At 42.9% G+C, this 12,371-nt stretch overlaps 1 protein-coding gene across 2 annotated transcripts in view; it reads left to right on the forward strand.

Annotated features, from left to right (window-relative positions):
* The window catches only part of mid2 (midline 2), a 146,444-nt gene that overhangs the window by 13,913 nt on the left and 120,160 nt on the right, over positions 1-12,371 (forward strand). Inside the window, exon 2 of one of the 2 annotated variants that reach the window (XM_054792557.1) lies at positions 11,799-11,857. The exons of the other annotated variant lie outside the window; for it this stretch is intronic. The gene's annotated coding sequence lies outside the window, so the exon portion shown is untranslated. The remainder of the gene's footprint in view (positions 1-11,798; positions 11,858-12,371) is intronic. 2 annotated transcript variants of the gene reach the window in all.

Here is a 12,371-nt window from a genome sequence, read left to right on the forward strand (position 1 = left end):
TCGTCAACAAAATAATTTTGTCATGGTCATCATTGACGAAAACAACCCTAGTGTTTCAACACAATAAGTGTCTGTATGGATAATAGTGTGCTTATCTTCCAATACATCGTCACCGATACGCCTGACCTACATCAATGTTTGTAACTTTCCACCAGTGATCGGCGGTCCACCTGTGCTTGCAAAGTTTGCACTCAGCCAAATGTAACAAGCGTCTATTGACGTCAGACAACGTGTTAATGGAGAATAACAGCATCGCTTTTTCCATATGATAGCCAGTGACGTGTCATGTTATGATTTCAAGCCCACTTTTTTCACTGCCTTTAGAGATGATGTTCTTCTACTATCCTTTCATTCATTTTGTAGCCTAAGATCCACACAAAGCTGTATAATACCACACATTTAAGGTTTGCAGATTAAATATATATATCTTTGTTCTCTATGAAGAAGTATCTTTTGTCCTTGATAACTTACAGTAGATGGTGTTCTTGGTGGTGTTGAGATGCTGCAAAGGACACGACACTTAATCGTTTCCATTCACAGAACTCCCAGCAATCCCAAACAAAGGGCGTCTTCTGTCATGAGAAGTCCGAGCGTGTGTGTGTGTGTACTTTGAACTTGGCAGTGGGAAAAAGTGTCTGCATTAATCCACTCACTTGTTTGCGGCCTCTTCATGTCCGTCTTCGTGCATATGTGTGTGTCTGACGCCAGCAATACGGGATTACCCATGAGGCATTGTGCCACTGTTTTCTGTACGAGTTAACACAAAGGCTCTGTTTGATGCTGAAACGCGTTAGAAGCCAGTAGATCAAATATGCCCCCGGGTGGGTAATGGTCTTCATTGTCAGCGATTTGCGTGGCGTTTGTGTCCTTGGTTTGACTCGTGGGAATGAGGTACTGTTTGGCCTTGTGAGTGTCATGTTTCATGTGTCGTGTCGTTTTGCGGTGTGAAAGTCCCACATTGTGAGCAGGCGGCATACGTGTGAAGTCATTTAAGGCAATGTTATCATCAGAAGCTGCAAACACCCGATTTCATTCTCTGTACTGTCATTTCATTGGAAACTGAAGTAGAGTACATGTGACTCATTCAATGCTTCCACAGACACTGGGCCACAACATTAGGTACCCCTCTGCAGTCTACAGCAGGCGTGGCCAAACATTTTGCACCGAGGGCCACAGAGTGAAAAATGAAAGGATCCAACGATGATGATTTATTGCTAAGAAGTTATATATATACAGTATTTTAAGAGAAAAAATGCATCTCAGTTTTGTGATGTAGGTGAAAAAATGTATTAGTATCAACTTATTAGTATCTTGAAATGTTCCAAATATTTCAACTTTCTTCTTAAATAAGAGCAGTTTGTAATATTACGGCTTTATTCTCATAATAAAAGAGCAGCTGGAGCGTAGATCACAAGGAGCCACCTGCTGTGGCCCAGCAAGGTGCACTGTATTCGGGAACACGCTCCGAGCAGCCGGTGTGACGCCACGAATGTCCCTGGCAAACATTTTGCACTTTTCGAACGCCATGGCACAGCATGCCCCAGGCGTGGTAGCGATGTGGCCTTTCAGGTGGCTGATAAGGTTTTTTTGTGTGCTCGACGGGGTTTTTTCTCCCCCTCATTGTGGACCATATGGTACAACTATAAAAATGTCTTCCTGTGAAAGTGAATTTTGGTTTACAAGGGAGTTCAGGGGAAGTTACGGCAGGCTGTGAACGTCACAGGCAGGAAAAGAGCACTTGATTTGCTCACCCCCGCACAGTACGGGTAATCTCGCCTCATTGGAGTGTTTTCAAATAAATAAAAAAATGTAATCGATTATCGGAACCATTTTTTCTGGTATCAGATACATCTGTGTGACGTCATAAGTCCCTCATATCGGTCCGATAATTATCGTGCACCCCTAGGCTATTATTTTGGAAATCATAAAATTCACTCTATATGACAATGTTTTGTTTTTTTTATCTCGACTAATGATTTGGAGTGCATGAGAAAATGGAAAGGAAAACATAGATGTCTTTGACTTTTTAAGAAGTACGTTGCACCACACAGCAGTCTCATCAGAACCAATATTGGAATAACTGCTCAGCCCATGATGAGTTCAAAGAAGAGTACGACAAGTGTAACACAAGTGGGTTTTGCACCAACAGCTCACCGACCTGTTTAAAGCGCGTGCAGAGGTAGATAAACCTGCTGGTTACTGGCCATGCTGAAGACTAACCCCTGCCGTCTTATGGAGTTTAAAACTAAAAACTACAGCCCGGTTAGAATGAGCGTGAATTTTGTAAACCGCAAAGCCAATGGGGGACTCGTGAATTGAAAATGAGCACCAAAAATCCAACACTGAAATGCTTTTGTACATGGCGTGCGGCAAAATAACTTGTAAATATTGAGTTTTTCTCTCCTCTGCGCCTTCCTTGCAACACGAGGTTCTCCAGCTGTGTGTGGCAGAAAATGAGCCCCTCCTTCCCCACAGAGTCAACAATCTGTAATCTTCTGCTTGCCATTGTTCGCCACCAAAGTGCCCTGTAATTGGCGTCTTCTTTTTAGCGTATAGTACCTTCTGTTGTTTTGTTTTTCTTTTTGTTTTGTTGTTTTGCTGCTCGCGCACTGACCAAACTTAAACATGAGCCACTTCCTAAAGCATCATTTTTCCGTCTAAGTCCTGTTATTCTTAGCAACTCCACTGTACGTCTGGGGGTGTTTGAAGGACATGCAGAGCATTCATATTCATGCATGGTTTTCATGGTAAACCATTACCCCAAGGATTAAGGCGGCAACACTTCCATCTCACTCACTCCCAGATTTTGAGAAGACTTTGTGGTGCATCAAAGGCAACGGTCGACCGGCATTTTTGAACAAAAAAACAAAAAAAACTACAGTCTATTCACCCAAACACTGCTTTCATGTTGGGCTGCGACTTAGCAGCGATTATCGCATGTGACAAAGATTGTCAGTGGCCTTTTCTAATAAAACAGGCTGTTCATTATTAACCGACTTATCGTTGTCGTCTTCTTCATCGCCTCCTCCCTCGTCAACGGCTGACGTTGCACCAGCAACGCATCCAGTTGACAGCCAGCGTGATCAAAGAGTGGGACTAATCCCCAAAACAACATCAGGCTACGTATGAAATATTTAGATGGCACGGAGCAAGACAGTCGAATGAGAAGAGAGCAAGGAGCGAGGAGATGACTTGGATCCAGTCTCCTCCTCCGCAGTGTGAATTTGATGCGGTTCATGTTTTTTTTGGTGATCAGCTGCAAATGTTCCTTCTGTTTCTCCTCTACTTTTTATATCGCAGTGATCCATAAAAGAATCACTGCGATGCTCCGTGCCAGGAACACCTGCTTTGATTGAAACTTGGAAGCATGGTTTAATCTGTTTTTGGGAAGCAGACAGGTCAAATCGTGCAGTGTTGTTTGTCTGATTAGTGCATTGTTGATGCATCAGGCTCTGATTACATCAGCTTGAGGTATCATCATGCTTTCACAATAGAAAATTAGAACAGATTATGTAGGCTGCAAATATTGAGCAGAATAATGACACAATAGTGAATCAGAGTGTTAAAAAATGCATTTTTAGCCTAGTTTTTCACTTGCTGTGATATCCTCTTGCCTACCTCAAAGCTGTTATTAACACAGGTTTAATTCAACGTGCATCTATAGAGGGAATGGTGTACAGCAGGGGTATATATAGCCATATATAGGGGCCATATATAGCTATATATAAAGCTGGAAAAACACTGCTGCTATTAAAACTCCAACAAGGTTTTATGGTTTTCTATCACTGCTGTGAGCCTGTAGTCCATTCAGGATAACATGTAATACTTACAGTATTTTGCTCATTTTAAGCATTATCGGAACTTCCTTCCTGGGCGCACTGATTTCACATAGCAACATAGAAAGGAACGCTACGCCTAGCTTCAAAAACAAAACCACAGCAGCAGTGGCGGCAGCGCCAATATGTAGCGTTACCTTTCGCTAGTGGCCTGCGGCATTGCCAGCGAGTGTGTGGTGAAGCTAGTCGCAAGCCGGCTAGTACCTAGCCAGGGTGGTGTGGCGAGGTGTCACTACGCCAGTGAAATAATTCTCGGGTATAACAATGTTAATAACACTAAAGTAAGAATGCCGCTGTAGCTTGGTTAGTATGCAGGTCACATGATGTAAATGGAGCGTTTGTTGGCGGTTTTGGAGGTTTTTTCAGAAGGCTTTGCAGGCGGTTTTTATACCTTTAGAACACACAGGAAAGAGAAAGACGTGTTCATGTCTCATGTAAGGATTGTGGATGACTTTTTTCTTTTAATATACCCTTCTTCATTCAGATGTTACGCTATTCTTCCCAAGAACATGCATCATTGAAATAATAACACTTAATCAACAACTAAAACAATATTTATTGCCTTTTTGTCCTTGAAATAGTTGACATTTGTACAAAAGACGGCACGCAGCTTGCATCACATCACGGTGGGAAAAACCTTGGATGTGTGACGCGTGTGAGGTCCCACCAGAGCAGGAAACACAAAAGGAATGTGTGATAGCTTTCCTGGTGATACAAAGTGACTCCTTTTGTGTTGTGGCGTTGTTGATAATGAGCGCAGATGGGTGTGTGGTGAGATAATTCTGGAACAGCTAACCAACGCCCTCTCGTAAAATAGTCACCCCGCCACATTGTGTTCCCACCAAGAATAGTTGAGCTTTAACTCTAATTGTATTTAAGGTTTTGTAGGTTTGAAAGAGTATTAGAGTCACACAACATGAACACGCATGAACACACACGAGCTCGGAAGTGCTCGGGCAGCGGCGCCTTCGTCCCGACAGTCAGCGCTTACTGAGGTGTTTGTTTGGCAAATATAAACAAAACCGTGCAAAATGGGGCACACTCACGGACAGCGTCGCTGGCTACATTGCAAAAACATACATACAGGCAACGTCTGTGTCAAGCTAATGTCTCACACAGATACACCGTACACTACCTGTATACTTCAGTACCATCTAGTGGTTCTAATGTGAATTACACCTCATGAAAATAATGAATGAAAAAAATTGTCACAAAAATCAACCAGCAAAATTTGTTATCGTGACAGGCTTAGGGTCAAAGTACAAGGATAAAACTTGACATAAAATTGAACATGACAGTAACAATTTTTTGTCCTGGAATGACCATAACGATGTATAAATGTTTCGGTGTTTGTGTTTGTCATCACAGCTAATTATTTTCTCAGCATTTTCGCAGCGCAGCGTTTTCCCTGCGTTTGCAAAATGTCACATGACCACATCACCAATGATGAGTGAAGTGGTCAGAGCAAAAAAACCAAACAAAATAAAATGATTTATTCTCATCATTTCAATGTCCAGTCGTCCTTCATTCATGGTGGTTAATTGGTTCCAGACTCGACCGTGATGAGTGAATTTCCGCAAAGTAGGATTCAATATTAATAAACTGAATATTTTCATAGTTAGAGAATCGAAAACCTGTTTACAATCTTTCGAATACGGTTTTTAACATTATTAGAGCCTGTACACATGAAATAACACCCCTATAGTCACCTTTACACTCGTATTGCCTAAAGTCTACGTCCCAACCGGCCGTACAGGCTCCTTTGGACTGTCTACGTGCAAAAAAATGCAAGAAATGCACAGAGGCCGCACGTGGGACGTGCTGATTTTCGAGCTGTAGACTGGCCGCAGAGGTTCTTTGTCATGTCAAACAAACAACTAGAGGCGTTGATGTTTTGCTGGTGTCAGGTTTGGGCAAAATGTGTTGTACAGTATTGTACATCGGTCACTGGGTGTCAGTAATTGTTTGGTGAGACAAAGGCCAGACGTGATTGCCAGACAAGGCATTTATAGCAAATTTAAATTATCTCACAACAGGCACAATAATAATAAACATAGTAACATAGTAACACAGGCTACTCTAAATGTCGTCACTTCCTGTCCTTTGCAGACCTGCCCCATCGGCCACTAAGTGTCCTCCAGGGAACACATTTACTGTGACACACATGAGCAGGATTTTCATTTATGTCTTAAATGGCTTATTTACTCTTATTATGTGTATTATATCGGGTAATACGAATGTAAATCGATTTAAAGCCGCCATTACAATACATTGAGACAATAGCCACCGCAGGAAGTACAAGAACACAAACAAAAATCTTATTTTCTGGGGCTATACCTACTATATTGGGTAATACAGGTGACTATAGGGGTGTTATTTCATGTCCAGAGGGCTCTAATATTGTTAAAAAACCCCTTTCAAAGATCGTAAACAGGTTTTCTACGCCACAAATACGAAAATATTCCATTTATGAATATTGAATCCTACTTCTCAGAAATTCACTTATCGCTGTCGATTTTGCCGCGATAAACGAGGGATGACTCTACACATCTTGACAAACATTCATATTGTTTTGCTTTGACAGTTAATTTCCCTGAAGCCTCAGCCCTGCCCGACGTCACTGACACCTGCGTTCTTGCAGAATAATTGAATAGGTTAAAGCGGTCCTCACTCTTGTCCTCAGTGCTCCAATCTCATTATCTCGTGTACGCTGCGCCGTAGACAGCATCTCATTTTGACATCACCACAGTCAAGGTTTGATGGTTGAGAAGGGAAGTCATTTCCAATTTGATCGAGGTGGATGCGGTGTTGGCAGCAAACGTGATTATAGTTGCAAAGTATTAAATAGACCTTGTGAGCGGATGCGAGTGGTCTTCTCCTTGAGATGAGCTCCTGTAAAAGACTGCGGTCTGGCTAAGAGAGTGACTCGTCCCATGGGGCATTTTGTGCCGTGGTTCAGTGGCCGAGCAGAAGACAGCGGTTGCACTGGGGCGGGCCAGCAGGAAACAGTGGTTTGTTGTGCTGGAAAAAAAGATCGCACAACAGCTGTTTCATAGAATCTAAAAATAGCAGTCAATCATAGCAAACAGATGTGAGTCATGGAGCCGTGTTATGTATTTGAAGATTCATTTGTGCAGATCCCAACAGTGCTGCTTGGGTCTGCAGGAGTTTCCTGATGGACTTGGTGAAAATGATACATTTGTTACATGCTGCACAGGATCAAGGCCAAAAATTCCCAAGCAACCTTCACTGCAAAGTGTCTGACAAGCTGGTTTATGGTCATCGGCTGAAATGATTCTCAACTCGCGACCCAAAAGTGTGTCGCAGTGGGTCACCAGTCTTTGCCTGGGCCAAAAAAATTACGTAATGACCTGATGTCTGTGAATGCACCTCGCATTCTTGTCTGTGTCTCCACGAGATGCGTGCCTTTTTAATGGGTGACTGTATCGGCAAGGACATTGAGTGGAGACATAGCATGTCTCACTGCTGCAACTCATGTTAAATATCAAATATTTTTGCAGTTTGGGTCGCCGCTTGTCATTGAGAGGTGACGGTGGGTCCCGCAGCCAAACAAACCAGTTGAGAACCACTGATCTACTGCAGTAGTCCACGCATGTTCACGCTAATCTTATTTATTTATCCCCCAGTAGTCACTAGCATGTGAAAAGTCCAACTGTGAATTATGGATTTTGAAAGCGTCTTAAATCGTGAAGATAGCACACTCCAATGAAGGTCTTAGTCCAGTTAACTGCTGAGTGTCTTGAAGTGGTTTACAAAAGCAAATGCAACGCTGTGGTCTCCAATTAGCATCGGGTCAAAAACACTGGCATTGACAGTAGTGGCTGTAGGTAACCTCCTGAATGTGTTTTTTTTTAAGTCATTAGAGCCATTAATGATGCCTGAGCAGATTGGTCCTTTCCACGATTACAACATTGGTATTGTTGCTGCTGTGTTGTGCAGTAAATGACTATGCTGTCAAAACAAGCTTAGCACACGTTTTTCATCCATTAGCATTGCGTCTTTAGCATCTTAGCTTGTCTTGGTGAGACAACTGATGCACTGTTGCGGTTGTTGTTGTTGAGCAGCTTCTCCGCAAGGCAAATTTGGGGTGTCCAAACTTTTCCTAGCGAAGAATCAAAGAATGTGGGAGCCACGTTAATATGTTTCATTTTGCAAACCAATCCATGTTCAGGTAGATATGCTAACAAGTTACACTCCTGTTGAAAATCTGAAGATCAGTTGAAACATTGCAAAAACGAGCATTTTCCACGGTTGGGTCTTAACTCATTCAATACCACAGACGTATTTAAACGTTTTTATGAACCCGAACGCCGATCCCAAAGACGATTTCCGTTTGTTTTGTTTTTTTGTGGGAGAAGGAAAAAGAGGTAATGACACAAGTGGATGCTAAAAGATGTCACAGTTAGAGCATTTTTAAGCGATCAAAACGACCACAAGGTGGCAGAAGTGCCTTTGATAAGAGCTCGGCATGGACCTTTTTCATGTAAACACACACTTGACAGGAAGGAAGAAGTGTAGCGTGCAGAAGGTTATGCATTGTAGGGACATTTCAACGCGTGCACACACACAGTTTAGTTCCAAATGTGAAAAATGTTGACGTAAAACAACCCTTTTTTGTATTGGTTATGTCGTGGTATAGTTGTTTAGATATTTTAACTGTCACAAAAGCAAAAAAATGGTGTCAAAGTGAAAGTTATGTTTGAAATGTATCTTTTCACAAAAAGCTGGATTTCTCCCTTTTCTAGTTAGGAACTGATATTTTCCTGAAACGTACCTACGTTCTACTGCTGATTACTTAAGGCCAGAGTCTAACGTTTCTTTTGGTTTATAGAGCCATAGAACACAATATCCTGTGTGCCTTGAAAGATCAGTCAAAATCATCTAAAATGGCCGCTACTGAAGGGGTGGAATTTAGAAAAATGGCTGGGATTGAATGAGTTAAGGAGGTTCTAAGTAGAGCTTCAGAATGCAAAAAAGAAAAAAATGGAAGTGAGACAAAATTAAAAAAAATGAGTAAGCAATTTATTGCAAACAAGCATTAAAGTGAAATAGGTTATTCATCAGCTGAGCTTCTCAAAGCCAAAATTGTGGATTCAGTGTTACTTTCTGTCCGGTATTCACACTGTCATGACCTCCAACAACATGTGAGCTACTTCAACTTGTGTACACAGCCAGGAAATGGACACATTTATTTCTGCATCCATTCAAATACATCTATGAATCCTTTCAATCTGTTTTATCTTCACGTATGTGTTAAATAAGTGATAGTTGCTCATATTTTCATTGTTATATTGACTTGCATGTGCAACATTTTGGCTGATTAAAAGTTCTGGCTTCTTGCAAACTTAATGAACTGAATGAACCTGGTCGCCATCTGCATGGAATTAGTCTTTTATGACTAGACATTATAACTAAGTGAGTGTGTGCATTTACATAGAGTTTGATTGGATTAGATGAAGCTATAAAAAGCACACGGGGGAGATCGTGGCCACTGCAGTGCATTTTTAATAATAACTTTATGATCCTCTTGAAAGTTGGGTTTGTTCCTCTAGGCTCTTTATAGTAACATGCCTTTGTGCCTACTTCGCCTGTTTGTCTGATGGGTGTCTACACGACATTGTACAGGATGTATGTCTGCGTGTACGTTCGTTATATGCACGTTTATTTTACTGGTCTGCTGCATTGTTGGTAATGTTGGTAATGTCCCCATAATAGGGGAATTCAAGGATAAGGATTCAGTTCTTTTTCAGTTCTCTTTTTGCCCAGAAAAGGGCGGAGGAGTTTAAGTACCTCGGGGTCTTGACTGAAGGATAGAACGCGAGGTCGGCAGGCGGATTGGTGCTGCGTCTGCATCGGTCTGTTGTGGTGATGAGGGGGCTGAGCCGAAAGACGAAGCTCTCAATTTATCAGTCGATCTACGTTCTTACCCTCAGCTATGGTCATGAGCTTTGGGTCGTGACCTAAAGGACAAGATGGCGGGTACAAGCTGGATGAAATGAGTTTTCTCCGTAGGGTGGCTGGGCTCTCCCTTAGAGGATTAAGGTGAGAAGCACTGTCATCTGGGAGAAACTCGGAGTGGAACCGCTCATTGTGAGGAGCCAGATGAGGTGGTCAGGATGGGGAGGTGTTCAGGGCACGTCCGACTAGCAGGAGGCCTCGGGGAAGACCCGGGACACGTTGGCGAGACTTGTCTCTCAACAGGCCTGGAAACGCCTTCGGAGCTGGACGGGGTAGCCAGGCAGAGGCAAGTCTGGGCTTCCCTTCTTAAGGCGGGGTTTTACTTTCCGCTCGAAGGAGCCGCACGGAAATCGGCTCAAGAGACCGTGTGTGACTTTATACTCGCGTCTGCTCCCAAACTGCAGGGGGCAGTGTATCGAAAACACGCGTCTAGCACGGTACCAAACTAGAGCGGAAGGAGTTTGCCGTTGTTTACTGGACTACCAACATGCCGACGCTCTGGCGTCTGCTTGTTGAAGAAGAGGAATTGTGTTGTATTTATTTGCTGCTGCGACAGAAAAGGAATCGAAGGTGATCCGCTCGTCCTTTGAAGAGGAGTGCTGCAATCGCAGCTGGTCATTCTTCCCACCACAGGGACTTGTGCCCCTGCAGGAGAATTAAAAGGCATGCTGAACACGGCGAAACTAAATCAAAAACAAAGAGCTTGACCCAAAACACAGCTTGTTTCAGTGTTTATGCTTAAACTACTGTGCGTCAGGGTAGGTCAACTTGGAGGTGCACGGAGCGGGAATTTTCCGCATGAAAAGGGCTGCTTGAGGGGGCGTGGGTGCGTGGGTGCGAAAATGACGTAATTTGTCCACAGAGCCACACGCACCTTGCAGGGGTGGAAAGCATAAAGCAGGCCCCCGTGACCCGACCTCAGATAAGCGGAAGAAGATTCAAGATTCAAGATTCAAGAGAGTTTTATTGTCATGTGCATAGTAAAACAGCAGTTATACCATGCAATGAAAATCTTATTCTGTTCATTCTCCCAAGAAAAGAAAGAAAACAAATGAAAGAATAAGAACATAAGAAACATAAACACATAAACATATATACCAATAAATTAAGCAACAACAACAGAAGAGACATTAATACAAGTAAATAATACAAATAAATAAATAAATAAATAAATAAATAAATAAATAAAGTGCTATGAGTGTGTGCGTGTGTTGCGTGCGGCGTGTGCGAGTGCTTCGTTGAGAAGCCTGATGGCCTGTGGGTAAAAGCTGTTTGCCAGCCTTGTGGTCCTGGACTTCAAACTCCTGTAGCGTCTGCCTGACGCTACAGGAAGATGGATGCATGAATGGATGGATTCAGTGCTTTGTTAGAAACAACAATGGGATTTGTGTTACACACAAACCAAATATGTTTGGACACCTGCTGAAGTGACAGGATGGGCCTTGTTGGTGTAAAAGCGACCTAACTTGCATAAAGTAAAATATGGCAAGCGTTTAGTTTGAAACCGTACAGAAATATACGATATTAGAGTCATATTTTCCAGTGTTTCCACCCACACTAGAAACAGACCACGCAGCCTATGGAACGCCAGGAAGGGTCGTAAGTGCGAGTGGACTGGTTTTGATGTTGGAGATGCCGCCTTGCAGCTGGAAGGTATACATCTGAGGATGTCGGTTTATGAGGAAAAAGCAGGGTAGCAGATTGTTGGACTTTTCCATCACGGGAGAACCATTTGTTTGTCTGTCAGTGTCGGCCAAGTGAAGACAGCTGTGTCGACAGATGTGCTTTCCTTGTTCAAGGCTGTGCTAACACGCATTCTGCAGCTGGACTAATAACATGTTTTATTTATTTCTTTTATACGTGGACATTGTGCTCGTGTTCATTATCACTCCGCACAATTCTTACTACTTCCCTTCCATCGTTCATTTGTATATTCATGCGTGTCTCATCCCTCCGTCTTTGTGTCTCCCTCTCCTTCTCCAGCCCGTCTGTGTCTACACCGCCGCTGCTCATCGCTAACTAGGCTGCCTCCAAGCCCACAGGTACCGCACGGCCCCCCCCTCGCTCCCTTCTCCTGCATCCACTTCATGCTCTATTTTTAGCAGCGCCATGCCGGATCCTTCCCGGGGATTTTGTCTTTCTTTCTCCCTCCCAAACTCTCTTGCCGAGTGGGAGCACCAGTACCTGTTTGATCATGTATGCTTCCTCATTAGCTTTTATTTTTCGTTTTTTATTAAGGAGAAAGTGCTAATTTGATGAAATTAGGGCTCTCTGTGGAACATGAACCCTGTATTGCATGTGAGGCGCCTGCAGTGAATTATTTGCCGATTGAATCGGAGAGAAGCGTCTGCAACTCCTCTCAAAGCGGAGACGTGAGCACTTATATAGACACATATGTTAGAAAACAGAACAGTCAAACCCCTTTTTCGATGGAGATTTTTGCAAAAATGTTATCATACAATATTGCTTGAAAGAAACGCCACATTTTACGATATTTAGTTTACACCAGCCGTGCACGATAATTATCTGACTGATATGAGGGAACAGATCACTTTA

The sequence above is a fragment of the Dunckerocampus dactyliophorus genome, chromosome 11 (assembly GCF_027744805.1).
Source record: "Dunckerocampus dactyliophorus isolate RoL2022-P2 chromosome 11, RoL_Ddac_1.1, whole genome shotgun sequence".
In the NCBI taxonomy this organism is placed as follows: Eukaryota; Metazoa; Chordata; class Actinopteri; order Syngnathiformes; family Syngnathidae; genus Dunckerocampus; species Dunckerocampus dactyliophorus.